Below are 18,180 nucleotides of genomic sequence, written 5' to 3' on the forward strand. Positions count from 1 at the left end.
ACAATGGAAGTTTAGTTAGTCAATCTCTCAATCAATGAAATGTATTTAGAAAGCCCCTTTTACATCAGCTGATGTCACAAAGTGCTATACAGAAACCCAGCCTAAAACCCCAAACAGCAAGCAATGCAGATGTAGAAGCACGGTGGCTAGGAAAAACTTCCTAGAAAGACCAGAACCTAGGAAGAAACCTAGAGAGGAACCAGACTCTGAGGGGTGACCAGTCCTCTTCTGGCTGTGCCAGTTGGAGATTATAACAGAACATGGCCAAGATGTTCAAACGTTCATAGATGATCAGCAGGGTCAAATAATAATAATCACAGTGGTTGTAGAGGGTGCAACAGGTCAGCACCTCAGGAGTAAATGTCAGTTGGCTTTTCATAGCCAAGCATTCAGAGTTTGAGACAGCAGGTGCAGTAGAGCGACAGAGTCTAAAACAGCAGGTCCGGGACAAGGTAGCACGTCCAGTGAACATGTCAAGGTTCCATAGCCGCAGGCAGAACAGTTGAAACAGCAGGAGCAGCACGACCAGGTAGACTGGGGACAGCAAGGAGTCATCAGGCCAGGTAGTCCTGAGGCATGGTCATAGATAAGACAGGAGAATTACACCAGATATTACAGACTGACCCTAGCCCCCCGACACAAACTATTTCAGCATAGATACTGGAGGCTGAGACAGGAGGGGTCGGGAGGTATGTACAGCAGGACCAAATCGGAGAGAGATAGGTGGGAGCAAAACCATGTCATGCTTTGTTGGTTAGCAGTAAAACCTTGAAATCAGCCTTTGCCTTAACAGGAAGCTAGCACTGGAGAAATATGATCACATTTTTTGGTTCTAGTCAAGATTCTAGCAGCCGTGTTTAGCACTAACTGAAGTTTATTTAGTGCTTTATCCGGGTAGTCAGAATGTAGAGCATTGCAGTAGTCTAATCTAGAAGTGACAAAAGCATGGATTAGCTTTTCTGCAATGTTACGGAAATGGGAAAACGCTGTCCTTGAAATATTCTTGATATGTTTGTCAAAAGAGAGATCAGACCAAAGTACTGCTGAGGTCCTTCACAGTTTTATTTGAGACGACTGTACAACCATCAAGATTAATTGTCAGATCCAACAGAAGATTTGTTTTTTGGGACCTAGAACTAGCATCAGATTCTCTCTCTCACTCACTCACTCACTCACTCACTCACTCACTCACTCACTCACTCACTCACTCACTCACTCACTCACTCACTCACTCACTCACTCACTCACTCACTCACTCACTCACTCACTCACTCACTCACTCACTCACTCACTCAATAAATAAATAAATATAGGTTGTATAGGGGTGGCAGGTAGCCTTTTAACCGAAAGGTTACTGGATCGAATCCCTGAGCAGACAAGGCAAAAATATGTTGTTCAGCTCCTGAGCAAGGCAGTTAACCCCCTGTTCCCCGTGTGCCGAAGACGTGGATGTCGATTAAGGCACTCCCCTGCACCTCTCTGATTCAGAGGTGTTGGGTTAAATGCAGAAGACACATTTCAGGTGAAGGCATTCAGTGGTACAACTGACTAGGTATCCCCGTTCCCTATACACTGTGGTATTTCACCCAATAGATATGGGAGTTTATTAAAATTGGGTTTGAAGTTAGGAAGTGCAGCTCAGTTTCAACCTCATTTTGTGGACAGTGTGCACATAGCCTGTCTTCCCTTGAGAGTCAGGTCTGCCTTCGGTGGCCATTCTCAATAGCAAGGCTATGCTCACTGAGTCTGTACATAGTCAAAGATGTCCTTAATTTTGGGTCAGTCACAATGGTAATGTATTCTGCCACTGTGTACTCTCTGTTTAGGGCCAAGAGCATTCTAGTTTGCGATGTTTTTTTGTAAATTCTTTCCAATTTGTCAAGTAATTATCTTTTTGTTTTCTCATGATTTGGTTGGGTCTAATTGTGTTGCTTTCCTGGGGCTCTTTGGGGTCTGTTTGTGTTTGTGAACAGAGCCCCAGGACCAGCTTGCATGGTGGACTCTTCTACAGAAATGTTCAGAGTGGTCCCTTTATGGGTCATTTGAGGTATGATAAGGTTAAAGCGGTGTACGGGACTTGACCTACACCTAACCAATAAAACTATAAACGCTTAGAAGATTTCCTCCACCCTGGTAATGCATTCTCTCTCTCTCTCTCTCTCTCTCTCTCTCTGCAGACAAATAAAAGGAAGGATGCATGCACAAAGAGAATAAAGAAAGATAGACGCTTCTTTTAGAAGAAAAAAAAAATTTCTCCACTGTGTAACTTTTGAGAGCAAGGAGTGGGTTACCATAGAAACAGTGACACGTTTTGGAGTTGCAAGGCCAGGGTACAGATGGCCAGCCAGCCAGTATATTACTTGGTTTGGTTTTAATAATGGATTAAAGAAGGAAAGCATAACAGCAAATAAAAGCTGTGGTGTTGTTCTCCACTCTGAACCCGGCAGGCAGAGTCTTGTTAGTGAGACAGAATTGCTTTCTCCTGGCGTGCCTTGCAGAGCATATTAATTGCAATCAGTAACCGATTTGCTTCGCCACGTCTTTTTTTAAATTAACTGCTTGAACAGCTTGAGATCAACAGTAGTCCCACCAGCACCCAAGGAAGTCATTCACAATCAGCATGAGTCTCTTTTCATACTTTTAATTAGTTAGTTAGTCTCCTTCGATCCCTATATAGGCACGAGTCGGCTGCCTATATAGTTACAATGTAATCCTCAGCAAAGCTATTAGTCCATGTTTAAGATACAAGGAGCTTGGTTTGATCGTGGTGATGGCGTACTCCCAATGGTCTCCCTATTGTCTCTCCTCTCTCTCCCACTCCATCTGCTCTCTCTCTCTCTCTCTCTCTCTCTCTCTCTCGCTCTCTCGGGTGAAAACTGCCAAGCAAGGGATTGTTTAACAACTAACATTTAATTAGCCTGCAGTATTCAAATAGTGCTTTACTCCCCACACCTCAGAACCACTGAAGTGTGAGCAGTGGAGTCAGGGCAAGGGGTGTGTGTGTGTGTGTGTGTGTGTGTGTGTGTGTGTGTGTGTGTGTGTGTGTGTGTGTGTGTGTGTGTGTGTGTGTGTAGTAGTCAGGGTTTTTTGTAGCAGGTCTTAATCCTGCTCTAATAGCAGTGTTTACGCTGGGGTGGGCTTAAGTAAACTGACACCCAGGAGAGCCACTCATTGCTAACGTTATAAAACTGCTGGTCATTCAGTGTAAATACAGTCCAACACAGCTTTATTCCACTCATACAAGACTGTTCACAATAAGGTGGATGACTCATGCCTAACACATTTCAATAACAGTACTGGCCCCATTAGACCAACTCCCAGACACAGACCAGAGGAGGATAGAATCAAACCTACGTTGTTAAAACTGGTAATGTAGTACCTTTTCATACATTACTCCTCACAGCAGTTTTACCATAGTGATTTACTAGCTTGAGGGCTTGCTATACTGCAGTATACTGCTCATGCTATTATTCTTTGTTTACACAGCTTAAGTACAGTACATTTCAGGGAGGCAGTCTCTCACAGCGTCATACCACCCTGAAGGCTAACGTTACTGCTTACTACACTTTGAAGACCAAGAACAAGAAGAACATTCTCCCTACAGAAAATCTCATCGTCACTTCTCATCATTAAAAAAGTTGTTTCGAAGGATTTCATACTCTGTTCTGATTGCATTCATTAGCATCAGCAATGCTCTCCTGCTTTCAGACAAAATAAATGGTGCCTGCCTTGTGCCTCGCTGTTGTTGTTGTCTATGAACATTACAATAACAACAACAATGATGTTTGATTTACTTTAAATGGCTCCGCTGTTGATGGGACGCAGTTCCCTTTCCTTCACAACATGTTGTACAGTATGAATGTACCGACATCATCACACACAGTAGCACATTAACTAACAGTGACAGATGTTGACTCTCAGCTACATCTTCCTATTTGTAACAGACAAATGCATCTCTTGGAGCTGCTCTACTCCGAGCTTAGCGATTACCAACCCTGGTCCTGGAGATCTACAGGGTGTGCAGGCTTTTGTTACAGCCCAATACTACCACACAGCAATAGAGATAGTCAAGGCCCGGCAGTTGAGTAGTTGAGTCAGGCGCGTTAGTGGTGCTGGACTAAAGGACCAAGGCTGATTGTGAGGTTGTGGGCACATCCCTCATTAAATCTAACCTCTCTCTCTCTCAGGGGGTTTGACCCGATGACCAATATCTGATGACTGATACACCGATACTGATGGTTAATACACAATAGCAACGCTGAGAGGAGGCTGAGGTAATGTCTTGAATGTCAGCTCTCTCCGCTACACTGCTACTGCTCTTTCTCTCTCTCATACGTCTTACTTTCTTATCAGCAATTAGCAGCCCCACATAGCTCTATCTAAATAAATGAACATGGGTTTCAGAACACAGGACCAGGGAGAAGAGAGTTGTGGTAGATTGTTGGCAGAGCTGGAGGAATAGTTGGCCAAGTAAGTATCTAATCTCGCTCTGTTAAAAGGCTAATGTCTGTCTCACCCTCCTGGCATCGCTTGTGTGTGTGTGTGTGTGTTTGTATGCTGTCTGCATGTGAGTAAACAGCTGCTGTAAAAGCAGACCAATGGTTTCCATAGTAACCCAGCAGCGTACATACAGGCAGCACAAGCGGATACAAGGCGGTGTGGCAGTTAGAAATGAAAACATCAAAAACTTAGATAGAATGTCTCCCTATCGGCCAATTAACAGATTTATGGCCGATTACATTGCAGGAGACTGCTGACCACCTGTTACGCGAGTGCAGCATCAAAAGAACCTGGTGGCTGCAAGGAGCCAAGGTAAGTTGCTAGCTAGCATTAAACTTATCTTATAAAAAAACAATCAATCTAAACATAATCACTAGTTAACTACACATGGTTGATGATATTACTATGTTAACTAGCTTGTCCTGCGTTGCATATAATCAATGCAGTGCCTGTTAATTTATCATGGAATCACAGCCTACTACAACCTCTCCAAACGGGTGATGGTAAACAAAAGCGCATTCTCGAAAAAAGAACAATCGTTGCACCAATGTACCTAACCATAAACATCAATGCCTTTCTTAAAATCAATACACAAATATATTTTTTTTTAAACCTGTATATTTAGTTAAAAGAAATTCATGTTAGCAGGCAATATTAACTAGGGAAATTGTGTCACTTCTCTTGCGTTCAGTGCAAGCAGAGTCAGGGTATATGCAGCAGTTTGGGCCGCTTGGCTCGTTGTGAACTGTGTGAAGACCATTTATTTCTAACAAAGACCATAATTCATTTTCCAGAATTTTTCAATAAATTATGACATAACATTGAAGGTTGTCCAATGTAAAAGCAATATTTAGACTTAGGGATGCCACCCGTTCAATAAAATACGGAACGGTTCCATATTTCACTGAAAGAATAAACGTTTTGTTTTCGAAATGATAGTTTCTGGATTTTACCATATTAATGACCTAAGGCACGTATTTCTGTGTGTTTATTATATTATAATTAAGTCTATGATTTGATATTTGATAAAGCAGTCTGACGGTAGGCAGCATCAGGCTCATAAGCATTCATTCGAACAGCACTTTCCTGCGTTTGCCAGCAGCTCTTAGCAATGCTTGAAGCACAGTGCTGTTTATGACTTCAAGCCTATCAACTCCCGGGATTAGGCTGGCAATACTATAGTGCCTATAAGAACATCCAATAGTCAAAGGTATATGAAATACAAATGGTATAGAGAGAAATAGTTCTATAATTCCTATAATAACTACAACCTAAAACTTCTTAACTGGGAATATTGAAGACTCATATGTTCTCATGTTCTGAGGAAGGAACTTAAACGTTAGCTTTTTTACATATTGTGCTTTTACTTTCTTCTCCAACACTTTGTTTTTGCATTATTTAAACCAAATTGAACATGTTTCATTATTTATTGAGGTATCAAGGCATAAAACTGAGGACACATATTTTAGGCATTCTGTTATGTAAGCCATTGGACGGTATACTCAATTGAGACATATTGCACAATACCCCCTGGGAACAAACATGCATACACACTTGGAGACACACGGACACTCAGTACACTGGCTGCTGTGAAAGAGCCCCATTAGAATGACTTTATCCAACGTGGCAGCCTGGAGAAGGCATGAGTGCAGACAGAGAGAGCAAAAAGAAGGAAAGAGAGATGAGGAGGGTATTGAGGAGGAGTGGGATAAAGGAGAGAGTTTTGCTGAGGTAGAGAAAGAGAGAGATTATTGAGAGAGCAATAAAGAACAAGTAGAGTTATTGATGGTTGGGGAGCCTGGGACACAATCCCTAGGGTTTTATACTTAATTACTAGTGTGTGTGTGTCTGTGTGTGAGTGTGAGTGTGAGTGTGAGTGTGAGTGTGTGTGTGTGTGTGTGTGTGTGTGTGTGTGTGTGTGTGTGTGTGTGTGTGTGTGTGTGTGTGTGTGTGTGTGTGTAAGAGAAAGAAATGAGAGCCTACAGGACCAGGTCTCCCTATTTAATTTCTCTGTCAGCAGAACTGGACTCCCTTGTGTCACTCTCTGCTGTGCTGCCTGGGCCAGTGAGATGGGGGGTGCAGGAGAGGTAGGAGAGAGGGAGGCAGGGAGCAGGAGAGGGGCGAGGGGGTAGGGGACTGCCAAGGCTCCCCAGCAGTGAGAGGTAGCAGACTGACAGGCCAGAGCTGGCCTAAAATAAATCCCACAGAGTAGCTCAATGCACAAGCTCACTGATCTACAGGGTGTTTGTGATTGAAATTAATCAATAAGCGCTGAGAGGACAGGAAGAGGAGAGAAGGAGGAAAGGAGATTTCAGGAAAGGGAAAGGGGATTTCAGTCTATATTCAGCTCAGAGAGTGTCCCAGATCTCTCAGCCTTGCTCCTAGCTGTATAGCGTGCGATTGGGCTGGGGGTGAGACATTCAGACAGCATAACAAACAGATGACAATTCAGACAGAATAATGCATGAGTCATTATTCATTATCTTCAGCATCAATCTCCTCATCACTACCACAAGCACAGTCATCATCATCATGACCAACAACAACAACCACCACAACAACACCATCATCATCATCATCATCATCACAATCCTCATCATCATCATCTTACCACTTGTAAAAATAACAAGTTAGAACATAAAAATAGATAATAGGTGTACCACCATGAATAATAGGCTTATAATCTACGGAATGTATTGCACACTTTTATCTGTTTTGTATTAAGGTGCATCATGATGACCTGAAAGTCTTTCAATACTCACATAGTTCAAACTGATCTCATCCCCAGGGCAATTGAGCATAAGCGGAAGTGTCTGTTGATGCCGCATGCATATCATGTCGGAAAGACGGAAATGTCCGACTTGATAACCTAGGCAGAAGATCTCGGATCCCGAGTTTCCCACTTGGGAGTAACCAGAATCAACCAATCGGAAGCTCTACGTAAATAACTTACGTTCATTTTAACTCGGACGTCCAGAGTTTCCGACATGATCTGAACGCGGCATAAGTTCAAACAGAAGATTTATGAACAAGATCAATATGTGAGGCTTTGTATGATCAAATCAAATGACAATGTATCCAGTCAGCGCAATATACACTGAGGTATGTGAAAATCAACGTTAAGGATGCTAATAACTTAGTTGTTTCTGTAGCCTACAATATCCATTCAACGTTGCTTTATTTACGCCGCATTTCGTCTGAATGACACAGCCAACCAAAAATAAATTACTGGTGTACTGAAACAACGTTTTGTATGTAGAAGTAAGGCTATTATCAGGAATAGGAAGACCCCACATACAATAAGAGGCTGCAGAGCTTCCGGCGACTGATTTTTCATAACACCGTGAGGTGCAGCCACACTCCCCAGAGAAGTTGATCCCAAAGCGGACGCGGCGCACACAACGATCTGTCGGTCACATTAAAAACGACAATATTTACATTAATCCTTCTCAGTTACATTACGATCTTCACGCGGTCCAGGTGCTCCCATGCCTTCTATCCGTCGGCGTTTCCCCTGGCCAGGCTGAGAGATGGAGAGAGGTTTCAGTGCAATAAGCCACTCAAGTAGCCTAATAGACACACCCTCCCCCTTCTATCCTCGCTGTGAAACAGGCAGTCTCTTGTGGTACCGCACACTTAAAAACATTTTTAAACAAACCCAGCCACTTCCATCCATCGTCATTGTGTGGGTCACACCTGAAATATACATTTCTGCCTTCACCGTAGCCTACTAATTGTCATTCATACATTAACTGTGGAAATCGGAAAGAGACTGTGCTGTACCGATAACCCACATCGCACTTTGACACACATTTATGCATTTTAATTTTAAGTAGTTTTGCATAAAAAGTAAATCACTCACATTTATTGCCTTCAGTAGACTCAACCCAAATCACTGCATGAAATGTTATAGTGAGTACATAGCTCTGCAGAATTATGTCAATAAAATGTTATATCTAATATTCCTTTTGTTTGCGTTTATCATTTAACACAACTTTTTCTGTCAATGTCTGTGTATCAGTGCCATTGAATTAAGTCGTTTAGATCTATCATAATGTCCTCTGTAGGCACATTGTATGGCCTGGAATACCATACACCACAGCAGCCTACATCATGAAGCTCAAAGCTTTTCTCATAACTTCACTTTTGTTCATCTATACTTCATTTTTTAAATTATTTTATTTTTTATTTTTTATTTAACCAGTTAGGCCAGTTGAGAACAAGTTCTCATTTACAACTGCGACCTGGCCAAGATAAAGCAAAGCAGTTCGACACATACAACACAGTTACACATGGAATAAACAAATGTACAGTCAATAACACAATACAAAATGCTATATACAGTGTGTGCAAATGAAGTAAGATTAGGGAGGTAAGGCAATAAATAGGCCATAGTGGCAAAATAATTACAATTTAGCAATTAAACACTGGAGTGATAGATGTGCAGAAGATGAATGTGCAAGTAGAGATACTGGGGTGCAAAGGATCAAAAAATAATAATAACAATATGGGAATGAGGTAGTTGTGTGGTCTATTTACAGATGGGCTATGTACAGGTGCAATGATCTGTAAGCTGCTCTGACAGCTGATGCTTAAAGTTAATGAGGGAGATATGAGTCTCCAGCTTCAGTGATTTTTGCAATTCGTTCCAGTCATTGGTAGCAGAGAACTGGAAGGAAAGGCGGCCAAAGGAGGAGTTGGCTTTGGGGGTGACCAGTGAAATATACCTGCTGGAGCGCATGCTGCGGATGGGTGCTGCTATGGTGACCAGTGAGCTGAGATAAGGCGGGGCTTTACCTAGCAAAGACTTATAGATGACGTGGAGCCAGTGGGTTTGGCAACGAATATGAAGTGAGGGCCAGCCAACGAGAGCATACAGGTCGCAGTGGTGGGTAGTATATGGGGCTTTGGTGATGAAATGGATGGCACTGTGATAGGCTGCATCCAATTTGCTGAGTAGAGTGTTGGAGGCTATTTTGTAAATGACATCGCCGAAGTCAAGGATCGGTAGGATAGTCAGTTTTACAAGGGTATGTTTGGCAGCATGAATGAAGGATGCTTTTTTGCCAAATAGGAAGCTGATTCTAGATTTAATTTTGGAGATGCTTAATGTGAGTCTGGAAGGAGAGTTTACAGTCTAACCAGACACCTAGGTATTTGTAGTTGTCCACATATTCTAAGTCAGAACCGTCCAGAGTAGTGATGCTAGACGGGCGGGCAGGTGCGGGCAGCGATCGGTTGAAGAGCATGCATTTAGTTTTACTTGCATTTAAGAGCAGTTGGAGGCCACGGAAGGAGAGTTGTATGGCATTGAAACTCGTCTGGAGGTTTGTTAACACAGTGTCCAAAGAAGGGCCGGAAGTATACAGAATGGTGTCGTCTGCGTAGAGGTGGGTCAGAGAATCACCAGCAGCAAGAGCGACATCATTGATGTATACAGAGAAAAGAGTTGGCCCGAGAATTGAACTCTGTGGCACCCCAATAGAGACTGCCAGAGGTCCGGACAACAGGCCCTCCGATTTGACACACTGAACTCTGTCTGAGAAGTAGTTGGTGAACCAGGCGAGGCAGTCATTTGAGAAACCAAGGCAGTTGAGTCTGCCGATAAGAATGAAGTGATTGACAGAGTCGAAAGCCTTGGCCAGGTCGATGAATACGGCTGCGCAGTATTGTCTTTTTTCGATGGCGGTTATGATATCGTTTAGGACCTTGAGCGTGGCTGAGGTGCACCCATGACCAGCTCGGAAACCAGATTGCATAGTGGAGAAGATACGGTGGGATTCGAAATGGTCGGTGATCTGATTGTTAACTTGGCTTTCGAAAACCTTGGAAAGGCAGGGCAGGATGGATTTAGGCCTCTAACAGTTTGGGTCTAGAGTGTCTCCCGATTTGAAGAGGGGGATGACCATGGCAGCTTTCCTATCTTTGGGGATATCAGACGATACGAAAGAGAGGTTGAACAGGCTAGTAATAGGGGTTGCAACAATTGCGGTGGATAATTTTAGAAGGAGAGGGTCCAGATTGTCTAGCCCAGCTGATTTGTATGGGTCCAGATTTTGCAGCTCTTTCAGAACACCAGCTATCTGGATTTGGGTGATGGAGAAATTGGGGAGGCTTGGGCAAGTTGCTGTGGGGGGTGCCGAGCTGTTGATCGGGGTAGGGGTAGCCAGGTGGAAAGCATGGCCAGCCGTAGAGAAATGTTTTTTGAAATTCTCAATTATTGTTGATTTTTTGGTGGTGACAGTGTTTCCTAGCCTCATTGCATTGGGCAGCTGGGAGGAGGTGCTCTTATTCCTCTTGGACTTTACAGTGTCCCAGAACTTTTTGGAGTTTGTGCTACAGGATGCAACTTTCTGTTTGAAAAAGCTATCCTTTGCTTTCCTAACTGCCTATGTATATTGGTTCCTAACTTCCCTGAAAAAGTTTCATATCGCGGGGGCTATTCGATGCTAATGCAGTACGCCACAGGATGTTTTTGTGCTGGTCAAGGGCAGTCAGGTCTGGAGTGAACCAAGTAATTACAACATGCTGAGTCTCACTCTCAATTTAATTCAATTTCAATTCAATTGACTTTATTGACAAGTTCATTATTACTTACATTGTCAAAGTATGCATATATAAAATAAAAATATATATCTATATATTTCTATATAAATAAATGGTGGGACCAACAACTCTCTCTCTCTCTCTCTCTCTCTCTTTCTCTTCCTCTAGTTCTGTATGATGGAACAGTGTGTCTAGATCCTCAGTTAAACCAGAGGACTCATTCTGTCTGCTCAGCTGTCTGGAGGGCCACATGGAACCTAACCGGCAAATGGTACTATTCTTCTCTCTATCTTCATTCCGGCCTCATCTTTCTCTCTTTCTCTCTCAATTTTTCAATTTAAGGGGCTTTATTGGCATGGGAAACATATGTTTACATTGCCAAAGCAAGTGAAATAGATAATAAACAAAAGTTAAATAAACAATATAGAAATGTACAGTAAACATTACACTCACAACAGTAAAGAAATAATAAAAACATTTCAAATGTCATATTTAAGCAATAAGGGCTGAGGAGGTGTGGTATATGGCCAATATACAACGGCTAAGGGCTGTTCTTCCGCACGATGCAATGCAGAGTGCCTGGATACAGGCCTTAGCTGTGGTATATTGGTCATATACCACAAACCCCTGAGGTGCCTTATTGCTATCAGAAACTGGTTACCAATGTAATTAGAGCAGTTAAAATAAATGTTTTGTTGTACCTGTGGTATACGGTCTGATATACCATGTCTGTCAGCCAATCAGCATTCAGGGCTCAAACCACCCAGTTTATAATATGTCTATATACAGTGTTGTAACGAAATACTGGTTGTATTTACAATGGTGTTTGTTCTTCACTGGTTGCCTTTTCTTGTAGCAACAGGTCACAAATCTTGCTGCTGTGATTGCACCCTAGTATTTCACCCAATAGATATGGGAGTTTATCAAAATTGGATTTGTTTTCAAATTGTTTTGGGTCTGTGTAATCTGATGGAAATATGTGTCTATAATATGGTCATAGATTTGTCAGGAGGTTAGGAAGTGCATCTCAGTTTCCACCTCATTTTGTGGGCAGTGTGCACATAGCCTGTCTTTTCTTGAGAGCCAGGTCTACCTACGGCGGCCTTTCTCAATAGCAAGGCTACGCTCACTGAGTCTGTACAAAGTCAGAGATTTCCTTAATTTTTGGTCAGTCACAGTGGTCAGGTTTTATGTTGTACACAGAGGAAATTTTTGCAGAATTCTGCATGCAGAGTCTCAATATGGTGTTTGTCCCATTTTGTGAATTCTTGGATGGTGAGCGGACCCCAGACCTCACAACCATAAAGGGCAATGGGTTCTATAACTGATTCAAATATTTTTAGCCAGATTTTTTACCCAGATCCTAATTGGTAGTGGAGTCTGCCACTACACAGTCAGTGTAGTCAGCTCAGCTATCCCCATTGAGACCGTGTCTGTGCCACGATCTAGGTTGAGCAAAACTAAACATGCTGGTGTTCGCTTTAGCAATCTCACTGGAATAAAGACCTCCATTCCTGTCTTTATTGAAATAGATTGTGATATCTCACATCTCAAAATAGGGCTACTTACTGTTACATCCCTTACTTCCAAGGCAGTCATAGTGTCACGTCTGCTCCCGCTCAAACGCCAGGCTGCCTTGCATCACGCACTCCTGTCATCAATTACACACACCTGCCTTCCCTCGTCACGCACATCAACGATATTGGACTCACCTGGACTCACTCACTCATCTGTTTATTTCCTCCCCTATATTTGTCAGTTCCCTGCTCTGTTCCCTGCTGATGCATTAATTGTTTTTTGTCTGTGTTACCTGTTTGCTGACACTGTTACTGTCTCGTTCCATGTCCGTTCCATATTAAATGTTTTACTCCCCGTACCTGCTTCGTCTCTCCAGCGTCATTCCATGTGACAGAATGCATCAGCCAACACAGGAAGCATCAGGGAGAACTGGCGTTCCGGTTGGTATAGTGGCATCGGCTCTGGGTCGCCACCGATGGAACCAGGGGTGCCTAGCCACCTCGTCGGGCTTCCACGCCCTAGCTGGCTCGAGTGCATCTGTGCATCTGCTTGCCCCGGTTGGCTCGGATGGCGCCCAACCCACGTCGGGCCTCAGCTGGATTGTCAGTTCTTGTTCACCCAGCCGGTCCAGGAGTTTTTTGTTTGTTTTTTGTTTTGTTGCTGACATCGGGGTGGATTCCACCGCCGATGTAACCGGGGGGTGCCTAAGCCAGCCCGTCGGGCTTCCACGCCCTGGCTGGCTTGAGAGGTTTCCTTGCCTCGGTTGGCTCGGCGGCTTCCCATCCCATGTCACTCTCCACCGGATCAGCGGGCTCCCTCTCTGCTGTGGGATCGACAAGCGTCTTGCCTCAGCCGGATGTTAGGCTCCCATGCCTCAGCCGGCTCGCCAGGCTCTCACGCTCCTGACGGTTTGTTGGGCTCCCATGCCCCAATCGGCTTGCCCAGCGCCCATGTCTCGGCCGGTTCGCCCAGGTGGGACGCAGGTGGCGCCCCAAGAGTGGGGGGTACTGTCACGTCTGCTCCCGCTCTTCCCTCCCCTGGCACTTGAGGGTGCCGGGCTGCCCTGCGTCATGCACTTCTGTCATCAATTACTCACACCTGCCTTCCCTCGTCACACGCATCAGAGATATTGTTACGGCTGTTCGAAGGAGCGGACGAAGATGTAGCGTTTTCGTAGTTCCACATATTTATTAATCGTGAAACTTAATGCAATACACTTAACTATTAGAAAACACAAAACAACAAACCGTGACGCAGAGAGACAACATACTACTCAAGAAATAATAACCCACAAACAACATGCAGAAATACCCCTACTAAATATGACCTCCAATCAGAGGCAATGAGGACCAGCTGCCTCCAATTGAAGGTCAACCCAATAAACCCCAACCTAGAAATAGACAAACTAGAACTACAACATAGAAATAGAAAACATAGAACAAACACAAAAACACCCCCTGTCACGCCCTGACCACTCTACCATAGAAAATAACAACTTATATTGGTCAGGACGTGACAGATATTGGACTCACCTGGACTCACTCACTCATCTGTTTATTTCCTCCCCTATATTTGTCAGTTCCCTGCTGATGCATTAATTGTCTTTTGTTTTTGTTACCTGTTTGCTGACACTGTTCCTGTCTCGGTCCATATCTGTTATTTATTAAATGTTTTACTCCCCGTACCTGCTTTGTCTCTCCAGCGTCATTCCATGTGACACATAGTCAATGAACTAATCACTGATCATAATCTTGATGTGATTGGCCTGACTGAAACATGCCTCAAGCCTGATGAATTTGCTGTGTTAATTGAGGCCTCTCCTCCTGGTTACACTAGTGACCATATCCCCGTGCATCCCGCAAAGGCAGAGGTGTTGCTAACAAATTTCAATTTACAAAGAAAAAGACTGCGTTTTCATCTTTTGGACATCTAGTCATGAAATCTATGCAGCCTACTCAATCACTTTTTATAGCTACTGTTTACAGGTCTCCTGGGTCATATACAGCGTTCCTCACTGAGTTCTCTGAATTCCTATTGGACCTTGTAGTCATGGCAGATAATATTCTAATCTTTGGTGACTTTAGTATTCACATGGAAAAGTCCACATACCCACTCCAAAGGGCTTTCAGAGCCATCATTGACTCAGTGGGTTTTGTCCACCATGTCTCCAGACCTACTCATTGCCACAGTCATACCCTGGATCTAGTTTTGTCCCATTGAATAAATATTGTGGATCTAAATGTTTTTCCTCATTATCCTGGACTATCAGACCACCATCTTATTATGTTTGCAATCACAACAAATAATCTGATCAGACCCCAACCAAGGATCATCAAAAGCCGTGATATAAATTCTCAGACAACCCAAAGATTCCTAGATGCCCTTCCAGATTCCATCCACATACCCAAGGACATCGGAGTACAAAAACCGGTTAACCACCTAACTGAGAATCTAAATTTAACCTTGCGTAATACCCTAGATGCAGTCTCACCCTTAAAAACAAAAAATGTTTTTCACAAGAAATTTGCTCCCTGGTATACAGAAAATGCCCTAGCCCTGAAGGAAGCGTCCAGAAAATTGGAACGGAAATGGCGCTCCACCAAACTGGATGTCTTACGACTAGCTTGGAAAGATAGCACCGTGCAATATCGAAGAGCCCTCACTGCTGCTCAATGATCCTAATTCAGGATAATAAGAACAATCCAACATTTATTTTTGATACTGTTGCAAAGCTAACTTAAAAGCAGCATTCAACAAGAGAGGATGGCTTTCACTTCAGCAGTGATTAATTCATGAACTTCTTCAATGAAAAGATCATGATCATTAGAAAGCAAATTACGGACTCCTCTTTGAACCTGCGTATCTCTCTAAAGCTCAGTTGTCCTGAGTCTGCACAGAACTGCCAGGACACTCAAGTTTTTTAATCCTGTATCTCTTGACATATTCATGAAAATAGTAATGGCCTCTAAACCCTCAAGCTGCATACTGGACCCTATTCCAACTAAACTACTGAAAAAGCTACTTCCTGTGCTTGACCCTCCTATGTTGAACACAATAAATGGCTCCCTACCCACCGGATGTGTACCAAACTCACTAAAAGTGGCAGTAATAAAGCCTCTCTTGAAAAACCCAAACCTTAACCGGGAAAATGTAAAAAACTATCAGCCTATATCAAATCTCCCATTCATCTAAAAATGTTTAGAAAAATATGTTGCGCAGCAAAACACTGCCTTCCTGAAGACAAATAATGTATACGAAATGCTTCAGTCTGGTTTTAGACCCCATCATAGCGCTGAGACTGTACTCGTGAAAGTGGTAAATTACCTTTTAATGGCTTCAGACCAAGGCTCTGCATCTGTCCTTCTGCTCCTAGACCTGAGTGCTGCTTTTGACACCATCGACCACCACATTCTTTTGGAGAGATTAGAAAACTCAAATTGGTCTACACGGACAAGTTCTTGCCTGGTTTAGATCTTATCTGTCGGAAAGATATCAGTTTTTCTCTGTGGATGATTTGTCCTCTGACAAATCAATTGTAAGTTTCGGCGTTCCTCAATGTTCGGTTTTAGGACCACTAATGTTTTCACTATATATTCTACCTCTTGGTGATGTCATTCGAAAACACAATGTCAACTTTCACTGCTATGTGGATGACACACAGCTGTACATTTCGACATAAGGAAGTGGATTGCTGCAAATGTTTTACTTTTAAACTCAGACAAAACAGAGATGCTATGTCTTGGTCCCAAGAAACAAAGAGATCTGCTGTTGGATCTGACAATTAATCTTGATGGTTGTACAGTCATCTCAAATAAAGCTGTTAAGGACCTCGGCATTACTGATCTCGTGGACCCTGATCTCTCTTTTGAAGAACATATCAAGAACATTTCCAGGACAGCTTTTTTCCATCTTCGTAACATTGCAAAAATCTGAAACTTTTTGTCCAAAAATGATGCAGAAAAGCTAATCCATGCTTTTGTCATTTCTAGACTAGACTACTGCAATGCTCTACTCTCCGGCTACCCAGATAAAGCACAAAGTAAACTTCAGTTAGTGCTAAACACGGCTGCTAGAGATTTGACTAGAACCTAATTTTTGTTTATCACATTACTCCATTGCTAGCCTCCCTACACTGGCTTCCTGTTAAGGCTAGGGCTGATTTCATGGTTTTACTGCTAACCTACAAAGCATTACATGGGCTTGCTCCTACCTATCTCTCCGATTTGGTCCTGCTGTACGTACCTACACGTACGCTACGGTCACAAGACGCAGGCCTCCTAATTGTCCCTAGAATTTCTAAGCAAACAGGTGGAGGCAGGGCTTTCTCCTATAGAGCTAAATTTTTATGGAATGGTCTGCCTATCCATGTGAGAGACGTGGACTAGGCCTCGACTTTTAAGTCTTTACTGAAGACTAGTGGTGTGGGGGCTGTGCTTTGGCAAAGTGGGTGAGGTTATATCCTTCCTGGTTGACCCTGTCCGGTGGTATTATCTTACGGGGCCACAGTGTCCCCTGTCCCACCCCTGTCTCAGCCTCCAGTATCTATGCTGCTATAGTCTATGTACCGGGGGGCTAGTGTCTGTCTGTTATGTATTTAAGTATGCTCCCTCTAATTCTCTCTCTCTCCCTCTCTCCCTCCCCTCCCGGAGGACCTGAGCCCAAGAATCATGCCTCAGGACTACCTGGTTAATGACTCCTGGCTGCCCCCATTCCACCTGGTTGTCCTGCTGCTCCGGTTTAATCTGTTCTGCCTGCGCTTATGGAACCCTGACCTGTTTTCGACTCTCTCTCTACCGTACCTGCTGTGTTGACCTCTGAATGCTTGGCTATGAAAAGCAAACTGACATTTACTCTTGAGTTACTGACCTGTTGCACCCTCTACAACCACTGCGATGGTCATATATGAACGTTTGAACATTTTGAAGAAAAATCTGGCCTTAATGGCCATGTAGTCTTCTATTCTCCACCTGGCACAGCCAGAAGAGGACTGGCCACCCCTCAGAGTCTGGTTCCTCTAGGTTACTTCCTACATGCCTGCCTTTCTAGGGAGTTTTTCCTAGCCACCATGCTTCTACATCTGCATTGCTTGCTGATTGGGGTTTTAGGCTGGGTTTCTGTATAGAACTTTGTGACATCTGCTGATGTAAAAAAGGCTTTATAAATACATTTGATTGATTGGTTGATCATTTTATGTTCCTTTTGATGGCATAGAAGGCTCTTCACACACACACACACACACACACACACACACACACACACACACACACACACACACACACACACACACACACACACACACACACACACACACACACACACACACACACACACACACACACACACACACACACACACACACACACACTGTAGAGTAGAGAACCAGAGAACACATTACCCATGCACAGAACCGAGTGTGCCCCAGGCAGGGCTCTACATCTGGGGGCTTCTCACTAACTGTCTGCCCTGATCCACTTTGATCATCGAGCTGAACAGAGTGGAATCAGAAAGGCTTGGCTTCAATCGATGACAATCCCAAGCTTGTGATGAGAAGCAGTGTAGTGAAGTCTGGGGTAGTACCAGGCTTTTGTATGGTAATTTGTTCTTTAAGGGTGGGAG

The 18,180-nt window shown here is 43.5% G+C and overlaps 1 protein-coding gene and 2 long non-coding RNA genes across 3 annotated transcripts in view; 2 read left to right on the forward strand and 1 right to left on the reverse strand.

The window, feature by feature from the left end:
• The window catches only part of LOC106583114 (kelch domain-containing protein 8A), a 20,533-nt gene extending 12,337 nt beyond the window's left edge, over positions 1-8,196 (reverse strand). The window contains exon 1 of the mRNA XM_045705695.1: positions 7,939-8,196. The gene's annotated coding sequence lies outside the window, so the exon portion shown is untranslated. The remainder of the gene's footprint in view (positions 1-7,938) is intronic.
• On the forward strand, positions 3,264-4,792 carry LOC106583116 (uncharacterized). Its single transcript, XR_006761399.1, has 3 exons — positions 3,264-4,274; positions 4,405-4,470; positions 4,747-4,792. It is a non-coding gene; the product is annotated as an uncharacterized lncRNA (long non-coding RNA).
• On the forward strand, positions 7,268-17,391 carry LOC106583115 (uncharacterized). The gene is made up of 3 exons (XR_001323440.2): positions 7,268-7,602; positions 11,215-11,317; positions 17,214-17,391. It is a non-coding gene; the product is annotated as an uncharacterized lncRNA (long non-coding RNA).
• The last annotated feature ends 789 nt before the right edge of the window (positions 17,392-18,180 follow it).

This window comes from Salmo salar, chromosome ssa22 (genome assembly GCF_905237065.1).
Source record: "Salmo salar chromosome ssa22, Ssal_v3.1, whole genome shotgun sequence".
NCBI lineage: Eukaryota > Metazoa > Chordata > Actinopteri > Salmoniformes > Salmonidae > Salmo > Salmo salar.